Here is a 16,613-nt window from a genome sequence, read left to right on the forward strand (position 1 = left end):
CCCTTAAAGAAATATTCTCCAGTCAATAATTCCTCTGGGCAAACACCCTAAAGGAAGCATGAGGCAGAAACGGTGAAAAGAATACACAACCATGCAAACATGTGACAACCGTTACATAGTCCCCACCCCCCCCTCTGGAGAGGGACCAAAGTAGGGCTTTAGGTTCACTATATGCATAGTGTCACTTTTAGACTCTGTTCCGTCTCAAACTGAACCCTGTAATTATTAGGTCCTAAAATTTTTGTATTTTTGCGGACCAATATATTTTGGCAAGCTTGGAAGCAAACTGATCTATTCTAGAGGATTGTGGGTGAGACCTAATCCAGACCAGATCCCCTACATCGTAGTGGGCCTCTTTCCTACGTTTATTGTAAGATCTGGCTTGCCTGGCTTTGGCCTTTGCCACACGACTCTCCACTTGCTTCTTTAAGGTGACTAGCTGATGTATCGTCAGATAAGACACTGAATTAGGGTGTGGGGCTTTAATGAGACGCTCCAGGGTCCCTTGTTCTGCCTACCAACAGCCAATAGAGCAGGGGTCTCTCCGGTAACTTCGTGTACTGCAGTATTGAGCGCAAATCGAAGCTCCGGCAACCAGCGGTCCCAGTCTTGATGGTTCTTCCCCACATATGATGCAATCATAGTTTTAAGGGTTTTGTTTACCCGTTCAGTCATGTTCGTTTGGGGATGATAGGCTGTTGTCAATTTTTTCATCACCCCCCATCTGGAACATAAGTTTTCCATCAAACCACAGGTAAACTGTGGTCCTCTGTCAGACACCATGTATTTTGGTACACCCCACCGAGTGAAGATGTCTTCCCTAAGAATGGAGCATATCTTCCCTGCTTTTGCATTAGCCAAAGCAAACAGTTCCACCCATTTGGAATAATAATCCACCACTACTAATAATACAGTCTTTTTATTCTTGGACCTAGGGAAAGGACCCATCAAATCCACTCCCACCATTTCTCCTGGTTCCTTCACCACTGTGGATTGGCATAAACCAGCCGGTTTTCCTGGAGGAATCTTATACTGTTGACATATCTGACAGTTTTTAACATGGTACCAGACATCCTTACGAATGGTGGGCCACCAGGCTACCTCCAGGATCCGTAATAAGGTCTTGGTCTTCCCAGGTGACCCCCAAAAGGACTGTCATGGAAGTATTGGAGAAATTCGGAAGTTAGCTCTTGGGGAACCACTAGCTGATACTTGTGGCCTCCAAGTCTCGAGGGATCACTCGATACAGCACCCCTTGAAGTTCTTCATATCTGATATGCCCAGATCTACTCCCTGAACCTTCCCTGCACCCCTGACAAACAGAACAAGTTGTTTGAGCTCGGCGATTACCTGCAAGTCTAGGGGCAGTTCAGACACAGAGGGTTTGACCACAGCCACCAGTACCTCTTGGGACTCTTCAGGAATCGAGACAACGCATCTGGTACTATATTGCCATGACCCTTCCGGTAGTAAACCTGGAATTTGAATTCTTGGAGCGAAGCACCCATCTCGTAAGCCTGGAAGAAGTTTTTGAGCACTTGAAAGCCCAGGTCAAAGCATTATGATCAGTATAAACGCTGAATACTGTCCCCTCTAAATAGTGCCGCCACTTCTCCACAGCCCAAATTACAGCCAAACATTCCTTTTCACTGGCTGAGTAGTTAAGCTCAGGTCCCCTTAATTTCCTTGAGGCATAGGCAATGACATGCTCCCACCTGGTATGACACTGTGTAAGCACCGCCCCCAGTCCCACATTACTTGCGTCAGTATTTACCCGAAACTGTAGTTGTGGATCCGGCTGTGCCAAGATGGGCGGCTCCTGCAGAGCGGTCTTCAGCCTGTCTACTGCCTCCTGGCATTCGGGTGACCATTTCCACGGGCTCCTTCTTGGTGAGGTGATGCAAAGGAGCTGCCCTGTCTGCCATGTTTGGTATAAATTTATGATACCACCCTATCATCCCCAAAACCTCTGCAGATCTTTCACGTTGGTAGGGGTTGGATAGTCCCGTATGGCGATGGTCTTTTCGGGATCCACCTCCACTCCTCTTGCTGAAACCACATGGCCAAGGAAGGTCAATTGGGATCGCATCAGATGGCACTTCTTTAAGTGCAAGGTCAGGTTGGCTTGATGGAGACGACGAAACACTGTTTCTAAATCCAGCAAGTGTTGATCTTTTGTTGGTGAGAATACAATGATGTCGTCTATATATACAAAACAAATTTTCCGCAGTAGCCCCTTCAGGACTTGTTCCATTAACCTCTGGAATGTAGCTCCGGCATTGACCAACCCAAAGGGCATAACCCGAAATTGGTACAAACCCTCCGGAGTTATCACTGCCGTCTTCTGTACGCTGTCTTCACCCATCCGTACCTGCCAATACCGGAGCGTAGATCCAAGGTGGAAAATACTGTTGCCCCATGGAGCGATTCCAGAATGTCATGGACTAGGGGCATAGGATAAGCATCCACTCGGGTTTTAGCGTTTAGGGCTCGGTAGTCCACACAGAACCGATGTGATCCATCCCCTTTCCGAACCAACACCACTGGCGAAGCCCATGGAGAAGATGATGGCTCAATTATGCCAGCCTGCAGCATCTTAGCAAGCTCTTCCCTAATAATTTGAAGTTTTTGGGGAGAGGCTCTATAAACCCGATGTTTAATGGGCAACTCGTCAGTTGTATAAATAACATGGGAGACAATCTGAGTAGTCCCCAATTGGTCTGTCCATACTGATGGCCATCTGCCTAACAATGGACGTACCTCTTCCGTTGATTAATTATAAGTGGGTCCATGGCCTTGTCCAGGACCTCTGCCACCGCTAAATAAAACTGGGAGATGGGTTGGCCAAGCTCTTCCGATCCTTTTCTTCCAAACTGGAACACCCCACCCCCAGGCAAGCTATACTCTCCTCGAGAAGGGCAAATGGTCATCTGTGCAGCCATAATGGAGTCCAACCCTAGAAGTAAGGGCATGGCCAGGTGGGCATCATCCAGTATGAAAGTGTCAGTCTTCCATATCGTCTGCTGTAATTGGTATTTGATCTGAACCTTTCCCAGAGCGACCCTCTTCTGCCATCCGCCAGTATAAACTTGACCGAAGTGGACTCTGTCAGTTCGTCCTCCGAGGTCTTAATCTTTTGCCACATACTGAGCGCATGAGGGTAAACGTGCTCCCTGTATCCACTATGGCTTCTCCCCATAAGCCTCTTAGCTGAACTGGAACCACCAGAAGGGAAGGTTGACCAAACACAGTTGCTAGCTGACCATCTATTGGCTCTTTCTTCTGGTATTTATTACCGGTATTGGTTGATTCCCCCGGTTTTGTTTTTGACGGCCTAAACCCTCTTTTAGCCGCCCAGTCTCGTTCCACCATGGATCCCAGTTTGACGAGATCATCCACCGTCCTCACCATGCCCCTGAGTGTTCCCGCCAGTCTCGAGTTGCATGCTCCCAATAAGCGCGCAAGATTTCTTCGTGGTTATGTCTGGTTTCCATTTAAGACATAAGGCCTGGAACTCATATGCAAAGTCCCAATGGCCTGCCCTGGTTGCTGTTCCATTTCCGTACTCTCCGTTCCAATTCTTCATAGTAATCGGAGGGTAGAAAGGCATCTAAAAAAGCTGTCTTAAATGAAGCCCAATCCGCAATAGTCCGTTTGGCAGCCTGCCACCAACAACCGACTGCTCCGTGTAGAGAGGCATTCAAAACCCCCATAAGTTCGCTGGATGTCAGAGAGTGCACCTCCATAAAGGCATCCCCCTGCTCCACAAATCGTAGAATGTCATCGGTGGTATAAGCTTCCCAATCTTGGGAAAGTCCATGCAATGCTGCCGATGGAGCAGGCAACACTGCTGGTCTCAATATAGTCTGCCCGATGGAGTTGAATGGCTAAATGGACGCCACCTTCCTTGAGTACTCTGATGAACCACATCCTGCAATTCTGACTGCCACTTCTTATCTCTTCGTTCGAAACAGGCCACAGTTTCTTTAAGAATATCTTCTGCCTGGCAAACCATAGCCTCTTCCAAATGAGAAAAGGTGGTATCCATATATTCCCTAAGAGATTCCTCTCGTGCCATCAGCGTGTCCACCATCTGGTCCAACCTTCCTTCAATTCTCTGGACCCTATCGAATAACTCTGTTATTGGAGATGGAAGACTGATGTCTGATCTGTTAGTTCCTAGGGTGTCATCCATATACAAACGTTGCAACATGCCCGTAACTTCTCTGACTCTTTCGCAAGCCCTGACAGTGACGTGTGGGCCCAAGACCATGGATTCTTCGCCAGCAGATCTTCATCACCATCGAGCCCCTGCTCTAAAGCCTCAGTAGCCATAACTGGTAACTAGCTAAGTATATAAATCCCCAAACAGGAAGGAAAAAAAAAGAAATCAAATAAATTAAACCCCGGTTCAAATCGGTCCCCGTACGGGCCACCACTTATGTAGCGAACTCCACTAAATGATGGTTGAGGAGTCCGACACACACAAAAAACCCCTTCTAATAGGAAATTATTATTATAATGTCCGAGCACCGACAGAACCTTAGACCCAACTTTGATGTTCCCCAGATGGAGTTGTTTATATCAAAAAAAGAAATACACACCTAACAATTGTTTAACCAAAAAATATATATATATATTATAAAGCACACCAGTAATAACCCTTCATTTAAGTCCCTCCTTATCCAAAAATATACACCCAGTAATAGACCAACCCCTTATATACTATACAGACAGACAGCAAGAAAGAAAGCCCAGAAAAGCACCCAAGATATATCCTTTAAACAACACCCCCCCTATATTCAAAATAGATATCTATAGCAATACACATATATACAAATATAAAATTATACCCACAGAGTCACAATCCCCCCATGTTCCCCATTCCCTTTTATATAAGGTTGATTTAAAAAGAGTCTAGCCACACGGCCTGGGAAGTCCGTGAATAGTCCAGTAATCTAGACAACTCCGTTCCGCTGCCTAGTAATCTGATTTATAAGTAAAGGAGCGATCTCACCGGCTTGGGGACGATCCTTCGTTAAGAGATGAAATCCGTCTCACCCGGGAGTCTGAGCGTTAACGTCCTTCCATGGCCGCTACCCTCAACAAAAATATACTTGAAGCCGTGCACTCCGAAGATGCTTTCCTGTTAGCCCGCACTCCTTTTTGTTGCGTCCAACCGTGAACTTCGGAGCCTTCCGTGCTTTTACCAAGCGCTTCTTTTACAAATTCCGTTCTCCTTCCCAGCTTCTTCTTTTAACAACCTTTCTTCTTCCTCCGCCCTCCTCGCTTCCTTTCTTTTTCTTCTCTCTCTCCCCCTTTTAAACTACGCGCCTCCTTGCCTTTTAAGGAAGATTTTAGCCAGGACCCACAGGCGCTGTTTGGACCCCTACTCCCCTTAAAGAAATATTCTCCAGTCAATAATTCCTCTGGGCAAACACCCTAAAGGAAGCATGAGGCAGAAACGGTGAAAAGAATACACAACCATGCAAACATGTGACAACCGTTACACTTATTTTGTTTAGGAAAAACGGTGATTAATGCTTGGCAAAAAGTTTGAGGTAGAATTTGATTGCCACTTGTTGCTAATAAGAGGGGAGCTAGCTGAGTGGAGAATTTCTTATAAAATTCTACAGGGTAGCCATCAGGGCCTGCTGCTTTCCCGCTTTGAAGCGACTTTATAGCATCTAGTAATTCTGATAGGGACAAAGGTTTATCCAGTTCCTCTGCACTAGAAGTATTTATTTGTGGTATCTGTAATGCATCCAGAAATGCATTAGATTGTGCGTTGTCTTCTTTAAACTCAGTAGAATATAAGGATTTATAGTAGTCTCTAAATGTGTGCATTATATTTTTATGGTCAATGATTTTATTTTTATTCGTGTTGGTGATTGCCTGGATTGCATTGCGAACTTCTTGCTTGTGGATTTGTTAAGCTAAGATCTTATTAGCTTTCTGCCTTTTCTTATGAAGAGCCTCACTTGGACACATGGCATGTTCTTCATCTTTTCTAGTAATTTCACTGGTTAGCTCTTATACCTTCTTGGTTTCTAATTTATTTCTGTGGGAAAGATATGAAATAATCTGTCCTCTTAAGAAGGCCTTTAGAGTTTCCCAGAGTATTCCTGCAGAGACCTCTGAGGATGTATTTGTCTCTAGGAAGAAACTGATTTGTTTGGCTGTAAATTCTGTATAGTCCTTGTCTGCTAATAGAAGTGGGTTAAGACACCATCTATGAGATGTGTATGTGGAGTATAATGATGTTAGCTCCAAGAGCAGAGGGGAATGATCAGAAATAACAATAGTGTCGTATTTGCAAGATTTAATCATAGGCAAGAAATTATTATCTATAAAGAAATAATCAATTCTTGAATAGCAATGATGCACTGGTGTGTAGAAGGAATATGTTCTTCAGTTTGGGTTTAGAAACCCCCACGGGTCTGATAGGTTGTGGTGAGTTAAAAACTGTGTAATTGTCTTTACAGTGTTAGATGTCATTCCCCATGTGACAGGAGACGTATCTACGAGTGGATTTAAAACACAACTAAAGTCCCCAGCCATTATAATTTTATGAGTGTTCACATTGGGAATGGATGCAAATACATTTTGCATGAATTCCCTATCATCAACATTGGGTGCATAAACATTTATCAGAATCACTTTACAGTTAAATAAATTGCCTATGAAAATCACATATCTCCTTTCAGGATCAGATACTAAATCTAATACCACAAATGAGACTGTTCCATGTATGAGAATTCCCACACCTCTAGTTTTCTTTGTAAAGCTGGAATGGAACATTTGGCCAGTCTAATCTTTTTGCAGCTGGAACTGATCCTTGCTTAGTAAGTGGGTCTCCTGTAAAAATACTAAATATACTATATTATATATACTATATAATATACTAAAATACCCAGGTTTAGCACAGTTAGAGCGGACAGAGACGCAAATACCTGTAGGAAGCGGAAAGGAGGAGGACTCACACTCTATGTGAATACAAGGTGGTGCAACTCTGGACATATAAATGTTAAAATCTCCAATTGCTGCAGGGACATCGAACTGTTGGCTGTAAGTCTGCGTCCCTATTACTTGCCAAGAGAGTTTGGACACATGATTGTTGTTATTGTTTACATCCCCCCTCGAGCGAACGTGGAGATAGCGAGTGACATCATCCATTCTGCAGTTGCTAAGTTACAAACACAGCACCCTGAGGCTCTTGTGCTAATCGTTGGAGACTTTAACCATGTAACGCTGGATAAAACATTACCTGCCTTCTTCCAGTATGTGGACTGTAACACCCGGGGAAATAGGACTATTGACCTACTGTATGCAAACGTTAAAAACACATACAGAAGTTGTTGTAATCTGTTGTGCAGTCAACAGCCTCTTCAATGTTCTCACTATTTGACCCTAGCAGTATATCCCAGTCTATAGTTCCAAAGCAGTCTCTCAGAGCCTGCTTTGCCTCAGGGGACCACTTCCTGAATAATCGTGTGGTTGTAGGTAGCGCCTTCACTCTTGGTTTGTAGTGAGGCTGAAGCAGAACCAGGTTATGATCTGCTTTCCCAGTACCATACAGGAAAGAGGGATGCAGAGTGAAACGGGCCCGCAATTAATTAGTAGCGGGTGTCAAGTAACCTCAAGCCTTACAAAAGAGACGGGAATGATGATTGAGTGTCCGGTGGAAGGATCAAATGAGCCAGAGCAGCGGGATAGTGCTGCCTGCTGGAGTGATGCGATCCTGAAGACATCGGCACCAGTTATTCATAAAACAAAAGGGTTGCAAACAGCAAAGGGTCTCTCTATCACGCATAGAGAGACCCAAACTGTGAGAAAGTCCCAGATTAAAATGGAGATCCCGGAGAGAAACGGGGGTCTCCTCATAATATAGAGCATGGAGCTGTGAGCTCATGTGCGGCTGACAGCCCTTCCTTAGCTGCTAAAGGGGTGGAGCCAACTTTTCCATCCTGTTTTCAGTCTCGCAGGGGAGACTATTGGGAGGTAGTCGGCTGTGCTATGAATGCTGCCGGCAGGGCCATATGTGGAAAAATTGTCCACGGAGAACCGGGGAGGAATTTAAAATAAGTCATAGGTATAATGTCTCCCCACGGTTCTCCTGTGATTGCTTTTCAGGGCAAAGCCATGGTCCAGCCACAGCCAATGGCTCCTCCTGGAGGAAGACGACCCTCTGGCTGGACGCTGCACCCCACTGTGCTTCGCTAAGGGTGGGGAACTGTGAGAGATGGCCAGTAGCTTATCCCAGCCAACACATCCAGGCCGCTAGATGGAGTCCTCCCTGCAGCATGGAGGTGCCCCGGATTCCGGCAGGGCATCATTGGAGATGGATTTCGACTTCACAGCCCTGCTGGGTGTGGTGGGTGCCATCGGGTGACACTGCATGGAGAAGCAGGGATTTTTATTTTCCCTATAGCCTGGAAGTACTCCCAAGTCACGGGGCTGGAAGAACAGAAGTACTTCCGGGCTGAAGAAAAATATGTCTTTATCTGACCCGGAAGTGTTATGGAATCACATGGACAGAAGGACAGGAGCACTTCCGAGTCAAGGACTATTTAAAGGACTGGTGCAGACCCAGCAAGCTGAGCCAGAGTTGGGAGGTTGGGTGATGAATTATTGTTATTATTATTATTGAGTACTGGAAAATTGTGGAGTGTGTGGTGCTTTGTGCACTGTATTGAAGAAAATAGTATTAAAATTCTTCTTGTTGTTATTACACTTGTGTCTTGGATGTCTGTCTGGTGGGTTTCACGGGGCAACAGCGACCCCTAGCATCCACACTAGTTTCAAGTGATCTGGAATCTGCGAGCTATCGTGACCTGAATCACATGCACCTTCGCTCCCATTTTCGCTCTTGAATGGAGATGATGCAGTGGAGCGGGGTTCTGAAAAGTCTGTGCTTTCGCCTGCCTACTCCAGGTCAGTCTCTGAAAGGCCGTACCTTGCACTTGGGCTTGATGCCTGTCTAGACTTGGGTGTAACTTTAAGTTTCCTTTCTGTTTCTTTCTGATCCCCTTTCTTGTTACTCATGTTTATATACTATAGTAGAAGCTCCTTGGGTTGGGTAAATACAGGATACCTCGGGATAATAAAAAATGAGAGAAAATAAAGCCACTGCTAACAGAGCTCCGCTTCAGACATCCCTCTCCCGTACTTTCATAGGCATTAGCAATTTCTGTGTAGTCCTTTGTTTTTTGCTTTGATGATACTGGTATCCTTTACAAAAGAAATTATCATGGCCCAACTTTCCATTACCACTTAGTTTTTATAGACCTTTCTTCCAGACTTTTCCATGATTAATTTAAATTCACACCTGATAACACATCAGGCTGTGATTCCACTTGCAGTATAAACACGTGTACTGTACATGTGAGAAGATGCACATGAGATTGTGTCCTGTGGCACTGTCCAGTGCAAGGTCAATTACTGTCTTGCTCCAGTTGTCACTCTGTACTATACAAGCAGGTGCAAAACCATAACACAAAGTCAAAGCAGATCTGGGAAAAACAAAAAATTACTAGTGAGTAAAATTGGTATATGTAATGCTAGATTAATAGTTTTTCTTTGATTCCACTGTGCAATGTTTGGTTAATTTGATTCTGTTTGGAAATTGTTGGGACATCATGTAGTAGCTTAGAAAGTTTTCAACAAATGTTCACATCCTCCATGCCCCAGTTTTCTTTCTTACTTACAGGCAAGCTATTATTTTACAATAGTTGAGAATTGTATGCTTGTGCATACAGTTTAATATTTTATCTAATTCATTACACACATGGATTCAATTAAATTTCATGTATATCAATTTTTGTAGATGAACATGTAAACTATCCATCCATCCATCCTTTTTCCAACCCTCTGAATCCGAACACAGGGATCTGCTGGAGCCAATCCCAGCCAACACAGGGCTGGAATCCAGTCCCGGGCAGGGTGCCAACCCACCACAGGACACACACAAACCAAGCACACATTAGGGCCAATTTAGAATCACCAATCCACCTAACCTGCATGTCTTTGGACTGTGGGAGGAAACCCATGCAGACACGGGGAGAACATGCAAACTCCAGGAAGCGAACCCGGGTCTCCTAACTGCGAGGCCGCAGCGCTACCACTGCGCCACAAATGTAAAATGTATTTTTTTTAATTCATAATTAGGTGGCATTTTAGTGTAATTTTCATGATCTACAGTATGCTTTTCATTTGGATTCACATCATTGCTGTTTTTCTTTGACAATGAGAACCAGGATTTTGACAGTAGTTCTAAACAAGAAATTAAGTTTATGCTATCAAGTTGCACCCTGGGTCTGGGTTTCACCAGCAGCATTTGAGGCATTTGTAGTTTTTGTAGTCTTTTCAAGCTTTTTGCCGGGGAAGCCTTTATAAAAACAATTTAAAAACATAAAGTAATGTATTGTAGGTATATTGAAGATATTGAAAAGACTTCCTGCAGGTGAAATGATAAGTATAGGCTGGAAATACCTCCTAGATTATTTGTAGAAAAAACTGACATGCAGTGTCTATAAAATATATCCAGCCTATTGGAAGTTTTCACATTTTATTGTGTGACGGATGGCCGGGGCAGGGGAGCAAGCATGGGAAACACAATATCTTCCTCTGGACGTTAGATGGCAGCCTCCTTGGGTTGCAGCAGTGCCTCGGACTCCCCCAGGGCTTCATGGGGTTTGGATTGTTGTGCAGCCCTGTTGGGTTCCGCAGGCGCCGTCAGGGGTTGTTGGATCACAAGCTGCTGGACCCTTCTGGGCTTTGGTTTTGCCACACCCGGAAGTGCAGGTTGGCAATCTTCTGGGTGCCCAATAAAAGGAGCCAGCAACCACCACTCAGCAGCCAGAGTCGGGTGGAGGAGGACGAAGTTGCCTGGGAGGAGTGGTGGTGCAGAGAAAGAGTGCTTTTGTATTGGTGTATTGTGCTTGGGACTGTGTTGTGCCTCTGCCTGTGTTTATGGGGAAGACGTGCCCCACAGGTGAAGAAAATAAATAGTTTATTTTATACGTGTGCCTCCGTGTCCAATCTGTATCGAGTCAGGCACATATATAGCGCCTTTTTACAATTGTTATCCAATATTCAGTCACTGCAGATTTAATTTGTATTTTTTTGACACTGATCAATAGAAAAAGACATATTAATGTCAAAGTGAAAATGGATTTCTGAAAAAGCGGTCTAAATTAATTACAAATATAAACACAGAATCATTACTTGCATGAGTATAAGTAATATGCCACATCTAATTCATTACTTATGTAGCCAATTGTTTTTTTAACTGGAGTTCATCTGTCTGCAGTCAAGGAACTGCAACTGATTGTCTTATAAGTGCACCTTATTTAGAAGGTCCAACTTGTGGTGAGTCAGTGTCATGGCCTAAACTACATAATGAAGACTAAAGAACACTCCAGGCAACTCTGCAAAAAGCACAAGTCAGGGGATAGATACTAGAAAGCATCTAAGTCACTGAATATAACTTAGAGTCCAGGTAAATCAATCATTAAGTAATGGAAAGAGTATAGCACAGCCATACATATTACTAAAACAGACTATCAACAATAACTCAGTGATTGTGTATTAAAACTAGGACTGGAGGTGACCAAGAGACCTGTGATAACTTGGAAGGAGTTACAAATTACAATGGATGAGAGTGGAGAGACAGCGCATACAATTTTTGCCTGGGTACTTCACCAGTCATGGCTTTATGGGAGAGTAGCAAAGAGAAAGTCACTGTTAAAAAAAAACACATGACATTTCAGGTAAAAATTGCTAGAAGGCACAGAGCAAGAAGGTTCTATGGCTGATGAAACCAAAATTGAGCTTTTTGTCCATCTGCATAAACACCATGTTTGGCATAAATTCAACAAGGCATGTTATCAAAAACACACCATCCCCACCATGAAGCATGTTGGTGACAGTGTGGGTATGCTTCTCTGCAGCAGGACCTGGGAAGTCTTGTGAGAGTAAAGAGTAATAAGAAATGCAGCAACATATGGGGAAATTGAGGACAACCTGATGCAGTCTTCAAAAAACTTGTGACATAGGACAGCATTTGTTTTCCAGCAAGACCACGACTCCAATTATAAAGCCAAGGCCAAATAGGACTGATTTAAAAATATCAATGTTATGTCCTGGAGTGTCCAAGTCAGAGTCCAGATCTCAATCCAACTAAGAACTTCTGTCTGGATTTCGAAAGGGCTGGTCACTCACGATCCCCATGCAACCAGATAGAGCTTGAGCAGTTTGTGTAAGTGTAAAGCTGATTGAGACCTGTCCACACAGACTCGAGGCTTGTCAAAAGTGCATCTACTAAATGCTGACTTGAAAGAGGCCAATTCTTATGTGATCAGTTGTTTTTTTATAGTTGTAATTTATTTTTGTCATTTTGCACAGATCTGTTTTCACTTTGGAATTAAAAAGTCTTTTTCTGCTCATCAGTGTCAAAGAGCCAAATTAAATCCACAGTGATTCAATGTTGTAAAACGATGAATTGTGAACATTTCCAAAATTTCTCAATGAGCTGAATACTTTTTATAGATACTGTAGTTTAGGTTGATTTGAAAAAATGATTATAAGCCTGCTGGTTAAAGAGAATGGGAGTAGTCAGCAGGATCAAAAATTCATGACCAAAGGATTATATTGTTTAAGTGTAATATATTTGACCAACTGCTGCTTAATGGTAAGCTGTCTGTCAGTATCATTGAATTGGCATTGTAGTGAAGACTGTGAATTACGGCACGGCTGAGGACATCTGCAAAATCTGCAAAAAAAAAACTTTAATTGCAGCGATAAGTTAGCTACCACAGCAAAGAAATCCTATTGGTTGTGCATCTTTCCCCCTGTGATCTAAGACAGGAAACTGAAACTATTATACACTCATACTTAATTAGAAGGGGACAACTTATTGTTAAAAATCAACCTAAAACTGGAATACCAAGAGGAAAACATTTATAGAAACCTTTGCCAGCAACTAAACCCAGAACCCTGGAGCTGTGATGCAGCACTGCATCACTGTGCTGACTTTATTAACATATATTTAATTTTTTTTTCCTAACTCATATATCCAGTTCAGAGTCATGGAATGCCTATACCAATTTCTGCAGTATTGGGCACATAGCAGGACCTAACCCTGTATGGTCATATAGTAAGCCCATTGCAGGAAACATTCACACACTCACCTTCTTGCTTACTCTTACAGCTGCTAATATGCTGGCCTATTCTAAGTATTTGAACAGATCATAACACTCTGAAGAATATGACCAATGAAGATAGGTGCTATTTTTAATTGCCAGTTAGCAGGATTTATTTTGTTATTCACTTTAAATCTCAAAATCCCTCTGTTGTGGCCTTGACATGCAGTCAAATAAGTAAACCACACCTTTATACCACTCAAATTGTCTTTACTGCTAATTCACTTGGACACATTGCTCAAGATTTGCACCACCTTCCTATATAATTTCTGATGCTTCCTTTGTTTGAGAACATCCTGCAGCCATCTGCCCATAAATTGTACTTATGCAAAACCCACTCCAAACTCTCTGTTTCCACTACATGAATGGTACAGGTAAGTGCCACAATATTAAGTAAATATTGGGGATGTTTAAAATACAGATGACCAGTTGTAATTTCTATTTCCCCTTAGAAAGAGTTTTATGTATTAAAAATAAATAAATAAAGTCCTAAATCCAAAAAAAAAAAAAGATAATGCAAGGTACATGTGTTTACCGTGATATTTCCAAGGAAATATATTACTCACATTCAGTATCAGCTTAAAGTATTTTGTGCTCTAGTTGACAAGAGGAATAGGGAAAATCTCTTGTGTGTGCACTTGTGGGATTTCCTTTTAATTGCTATTTTCTAAGAATTCTACAGATTAAAAAAATCAACTGTGGGCAACTGCATTGAGCAGAAGTGAATTCTTAGAGCTATAGAAGTAGTTGGCAGCAGTAATGTCCTGGGAAATAAAGGTCTAATAAGCAATTGATTACCAGCTTAGGCTGCAAAGTTTATAGTCAGACTCTGGAAACTTGTACAGAATTGCATTAATTGATTCATAGTTTCATGCACTTCACAGCTGAACGAAACAAAGACTAATCTTATACTCTAACACACAAAATAGTCATTTAAAAAAGCAGTGATCACTTCCATTAACATCTAAGACAAATACCAGAAAATTGCTTTTTTAATGTTATGAAAATTGATACCTATCATGGAAGTCTATGTCAGCAAAATACACAGGCCCCAAATCAGAGAAAGAAGGCAATAGAGCACATGGTGCAGAAATGGAGCTTTCATCTCTTGTATATGAGATGAGCTACACATGCCAATATATTGCCAGGATGTGCCATGAATTAGATGATCAAAGCAGTTTAACCATCATATTTTCAGGTCCTTTTGCACACTGGGATTACTGCTATTATGGATCTGTTGAAGGGGGATGTTTGTTTGCTTGTTCTTTTAAATAAATACATGGATATTTCTGGTGTAATTTTTCCAGAAGCAATCAAGATATGCAATTTTCTGGAGGCTGTATTAATTTAGGTATACTGTGAATCTACCAACATCCATGGACTTGAATATGTAAATCAATATAAATAACCCTTAAGCTCAGCGTTATGTGAAAAGACAATGGCAAAACCACGAGGAAAAATAGAACAATTTCAGCGAATACCAAGTGGAGGCAAGGAAAAACGTACTGTTTGTTGGTTTAAACAGTGGTATAAGCAAGAAAAGGAAGCTGATCGAGTGACATAGCATGTCGGAGAGACTCGAAAGCTCAAGTTCACAAAGTCGCACAGTGCCTGAAATAAAAAAGAAGTTGCATATCAGTCGTCGTGAAAAGGCGAGTTGTAGCCCATCGTCTGAGTGTCATATGAAAGCTTATTAGGGTACAGAGAAAAAAAAAGGCACACAGTGGAGAAAAAGCATGAAATGTCAACTTTAATCTCGAAATTTTCACTTTAATCACGTAGTTTATTTTGTCATTAAAGTAGAACATCATAAACTTCACCTTAAAATTGTTTAATTTACTAGTTTTTCGAATCCCATCGTAACTAAAGTAACACGTTAAATGCTTTGTTTTGTATTTGATCTTCTATGTGCTCTATGTGTGTGAATCACTATGTGCTTCTTAAACCGGCTTTTTCTACCTCCGACAGGACACAGAATCCATTACATTCATGATATTAAAGCTCTCTGAATAACTAAAATACTGAGGTGTATACGTGATATCATTTTGATGATAATAGGAGTTAAAGCATGTTATTAAACATGGGAACACGGTGGCGCAGTGATTGTGCACAACCTTTGATAAAATAATTTATTGCAGCAGTATTGTCTCTTTCAAACGTACTAGCTTCCAATTCCTGTCCTTCTTTTAATTTCTCCAAATACCCAATCGCTACACAATCAGCTCTGTAATAGATGTTAAGCCATCTGTAAGCTTATAACGCAGATTCTTCAAAACTTTTAAGGAGCATTGAAATATCTTCATAGTACATGTTTAATTATTCTATCCTTCATGCCAGTCCCAGCGAAGCATACAGTGCAAGGCAGGAATAATCCGTGGATGGAGCGCCAGATCCTTGCTAGCATAGCGACACCGTGTGCTTTAATTATTAACAATATAGATTATTTAAATAAATAAATTTTTATCTGTATAATATAATAAACATATTTTGCTGCATTTCATCTTAAAAATGATATCGTCATCATATGTAAATACGCGCTTTATAAAGTGGCTCAGGTTGTGCAATATCATAAGTATCGCAAGTTTACAGTGAGGTGATTGTACTAATAAGTAAAAACAGTTCTACAAGGAGCAGTTGATGGAATGATTAATTGCATTTAGATCTCTTGGGATGAAACTGTTTCTGAACCGTGAGGTCCATACAATAAAGGTTTTGAAGCGTTTGCCGTGTGAGAAGCAGTTCAAATAGGAAGCATGGCTGAGGCAGTGTGTGCTTGATGCTGTATACCGATAATTCTCTTTTCGATCAGCTGCTCCGAGTGGTGCAGTGAGAGTAATATGGAAAAAGATGATCCGCTGTGGAAACCCCTAACGGGAGCATCTGAACGAAGAAGAAGAAGGTGCAGTGAGAGTAACAACGCTGAAGCAGCTATGGTATTTAGAATAGTTTAACCATTCTGTGGACCATTATATTGTTCCAGGTTAATTACAATTAGATGCATTAAACTAATAAACAATATACAGTTAATTTCAGTGTATTGATAAAGCTGCATCAGGGATGAGGATCTGAAAAAGAAAGATAAACCACACAGGAACAGTAGCATTGCTTTGAAGCTGGGTGCCGCCAGTCTGCAAAACTGAGCGGAGAACTTGCGTACGACAGGGTACGAGGTACTGCGGAAATGTGCGTGGCTTTATGCCAAGTTTAGGTTTTATACATCGCGATTTGAACATGGAAACATTCACACGCTACATTTCTGTGCGTACGCAACGTTTATACATGAAACATTTCAAAGCCTTTCCTGTACGGACCTCATGATTCAGAAACAGTTTCATCCCAAGAACTATAAACGTACTCAATCAGTCCATCAAGTGCTGCTTGTAGAACTTACAAGTACAATTACCTCACTGT

This window comes from Polypterus senegalus, chromosome 13 (assembly GCF_016835505.1).
Source record: "Polypterus senegalus isolate Bchr_013 chromosome 13, ASM1683550v1, whole genome shotgun sequence".
Classification (NCBI taxonomy): Eukaryota; Metazoa; Chordata; class Cladistia; order Polypteriformes; family Polypteridae; genus Polypterus; species Polypterus senegalus.